Source organism: Pongo pygmaeus, chromosome 1, assembly GCF_028885625.2.
Source record: "Pongo pygmaeus isolate AG05252 chromosome 1, NHGRI_mPonPyg2-v2.0_pri, whole genome shotgun sequence".
In the NCBI taxonomy this organism is placed as follows: Eukaryota; Metazoa; Chordata; class Mammalia; order Primates; family Hominidae; genus Pongo; species Pongo pygmaeus.
Genome location: NC_072373.2, coordinates 139,877,814 through 139,881,676, shown reverse-complemented (window position 1 = coordinate 139,881,676; position 3,863 = coordinate 139,877,814). Strand labels below are relative to the sequence as shown.

Below are 3,863 nucleotides of genomic sequence, written 5' to 3'. Positions count from 1 at the left end.
CTCATAGATGGGAATTGAACAATGAGAACATTTGGACACAGGGTGAGGAACATCACACTTTGGGGCCTGTCAGGGGGTCAGGGGCTGGGGGAGGGACAGCATTAGGAGAAATACCTAATGTAAATGATGAGTTGATGGGTGCAGTAAACCAACATGGCACGTGTATACCTATGTAACCTGCACATTGTGCACATGTATCCTAGAACTTAAAGTATAATAAAAAAATAGGATGCATTATGTTTATTCATTTGCATATGTTGAAGCAGCATTGCATCCCAGGGATGAAGCTGACTTGATCGTGGTGGATAAGCATTTTGATGTGCTGCTGAATTTGGCTTGCCAGTATTTTATTGAGGATTTTCGCATCAATGTTCATCAGGGATATGGGCCTGAAATTTTCTTTTTTTTGATGTGTCTCTGCCAGGTTTTTGTATCAGGATGATGCTGGCCTCACAAAATGAGTTAGGGAGGAGTCCCTCTTTTTCTATTGTTTGGAATAGTTTCAGAAGGAATGGTACCAGCTCCTCTTTGTACCTCTGGTAGAATGTGGCTGTAAATTGTCTGATCCCAGACTTTTTTTGGTTGTTAGGCTATTACTTCCTGCCTCAATTTCAGAGATTGTTATTGGTCTGTTCAGGGATTCAACTTCTTCCTGGTTTAGTCTTGGGATGGTGTATGTGTCCAAGACCTTATCCATTTCTTCTAGATATTCTAGTTATTTGCACAGAGGTGTTTATAGTATTCTCTGATGGTAGTCTGTATTTCTGTGAGATCACTGGTGATATCTCCTTTATCATTCACAGAACCAACGACAAAAATCACATGATTATTTCAATAGATGCAGAAAAGGCCTTCAACAAAATTCAACATCCCTTCATGCTAAAAACTTTCAATAAACTAGGTATTGATGGAATGTATCTCAAAATAATAAGAGCCATTTATGACAACCCCACAGCCAATATCATACTGAATGGGCAAAAGCTGGAAGCATTCCCTTTGAAAACCGGCACAAGACAAGGATGCCCTCTCTCACCACTCCTATTCAACATAGTGTTGGACGTTCTGGCCAGGGCAATCACGCAGGAGAAAGAAATAAAGGGTATTCAATTAGAAAAAGAGGAAGTCAAATTGTCCCTGTTTGCAGATGACATGATTGTATATTTAGAAAACCCCATCATCTCAGCCCAAAATCTCCTTAAGCTGATAAGCAAATTCAGCAAAGTCTCAGGATACAAAATCAATGTGCAAAAATCACAAGCATTCCTATACACCAATAAGAGACAAACAGAGAGCCAAATCCTGAGTGAACTCCCATTCATAATTGCTACAAAGAGAATAAAATACCTAGGAATCCAACACACAAGGGATGTGAAGGACCTCTTCAAGGAGAACTACAAACCACTGCTCAATGAAATAAGAGAGGATACAAACAAATGGAAAAACCTTCCATGCTCATGGATAGGAAGAATCAATATCGTGAAAAAGGCCATACTGCCCAAAGTAATTTACAGATTCAGTGCTATCCCTATCAAACTACCATTGACTTTCTTCACAGAATTAGAAAGAACTACTTTAAATTTCATATGGAACCAAAAAAGAGCCCGTATAACCAAGACAATCCTAAGCAAAAAGAACAAAGCTGGAGACATCATGCTACCTGACTGGAAACTATACTTCAAGGCTACAGTAACTAAAACAGCATGGTACTTGTACCAAAACAGATACATAGACCAATGGAACAGAACAGAGGCCTCAGAAATAATGCCACACATCTACAACCATCTGATCTTTGACAAACCTGACAAAAACAAGCAATGGGGAAGGGATTCCCTGTTTAATAAATGGTGTTGGGAAAACTGGCTAGCCATATGCAGAGAACTGAAACTGGATCCCTTCCTTACACCTACACAAAAATTAATTCAAGATGGATTAAAAACTTAAATGTAAGACCTAAAACCATAAAAACCCTAGAAGAAAACCGAGGCAATACTATTCAGGACATGGGCATGGGCAAGGGCAAGGACTTCATGTCTAAAACACCAAAAGCGATGGCAACCAAAGCCAAAATTGACAAAAGGGATCTAATTAAACTAAAGAACTTCTGCACAGCAAAATAAACGATCATCAGAGTGAACAGGCAACCTACAGAATGGGAGAAAATTTTTGCAATCTACCCATCTGACAAAGGGCTAATACCCAGAATCCACAGGGAACTTGAACAAATTTACAAGAAAAAAACAACCCCATCAAAAAGTGGGTGAAGGATATGAACAGACACTTCTCAAAAGAAGGCATTTATGTGGCCAACAAACATATGAAAAAAGCTAATCATCACTGATTGTTAGGGAAATGCAAATCAAAACCACAATGAGATACTATCTCATGCCAGTTAGAATGGAATGGTGATTGTTTAAAAAGTCAGGAAACAACAGATGCTGGAGAGGATGTGGAGAAATAGGAATGCTTTTACACTGTTGGTGGGTGTGTAAATTAGTTCAACTATTGTGGAAGACAGTGTGGCGATTCCTCAAGAATCTAGAACCAGAAATACCATTTGACCCAGCAATCCTATTACTGGGTATACACCCAAAGGATTATAAATCATTCTACTATAAAGACACATGCACCTGTATGTTTATTGCAGTGCTGTTCACGATAGCAAAGACTTGGAACCAACCAAAATGCCTATCAATGATAGACTGGATAAAGAAAACGTGGCACATATATACCATGGAATACTATGCAGCCATAAAAAAGGATGAGTTCCGCCGGGTGCGATGGCTCAGGCCTGTAATCCCAGCACTTTGGGAGGCCGAGCTGGGCAGATCACGAGGTCAGGAGATCGAGACATTCCTGGCTAACACAGTGAAACCCCATCTCTACTAAAAATACAAAAAATTAGCCAGGCGTGGTGGCGGGTGCCTGTAGTCCCAGCTACTCAGGAGGCTGAGGCAGGAGAATGGCGTGAACCCGGGAGGCGGAGCTTGCAGTGAGCGGAGATCGTGCCACTGCACTGCAGCCTGGGCGACAGAGCGAGACTCCGTCTCAGAAAAATGAAGAATGAGTTTCATGTCCTTTGCAGGGACATGGATGAAGCTGGAAACCATCATTCTCAGCGAACTAACACAGGAACAGAAAACCAAACACCGCATGTTCTCACTCATAAGTGTGAGTTGAACAACGAGAATATACGGGCACAGGGAGGAGAACATCACACACTGGGACCTGTGGGGGGCTGGGGTGGTAGGGGACGGATAGCATTAGGAGGGATAGCATTAGGGACAGCATTAGGAGAAATACCTAATGTAGATGACGGTTTGATGGGTGCAGCAAACCACCGTGGCACTTGAATGCTGATGTAACAAACCCGTGCGTTCTGCACATGGATCCCAGAACTTAAAGTATAAATACATGTATATGTAGAATGCTTCACAAATTTGTGTCTCATCCTTGTGCAGGGGATGTACTAATCTCTTTGTTGTTCCATTTTTAGTATATGTGCTGCCGAAGCCAGCACTAGCTTTTTTTAAAAAAACTAATAAACTATTTCTTTATGTTATTTTGTGTTACTTTTATGTGGAAAATTCTTCCTCAATCCAAGATCTTATAAGTATATATCAATTTGTCTAGCTTTTTTTGGTATAATTTATGGTATAATTTAACAACTATAGTTCTTTAATTCATTTGGAATTGGTTTTGGTGTAATATGAGGTGAAGAGGCACACATTTTTTTCAAAAATTTTACCTCATGTTTTAGCGTCAATTATTGAATAATCTCTTTTCTTCATGGATTTATGATGTCTCATTATGTACTTATAAAATTATTATTTTAAAAATATCATTCTCTTGCATGTATTAGCTTT

General features: G+C 39.8%; 1 non-coding gene across 1 annotated transcript; it reads right to left on the bottom strand.

The window, feature by feature from the left end:
* Nucleotides 1-3,413: 3,413 nt before the first annotated feature.
* LOC129023325 (U6 spliceosomal RNA) lies at nt 3,414-3,517 on the bottom strand. Its single transcript, XR_008496766.1, has one exon. It is a non-coding gene; the product is annotated as a U6 spliceosomal RNA (small nuclear RNA).
* Nucleotides 3,518-3,863: the final 346 nt, after the last annotated feature.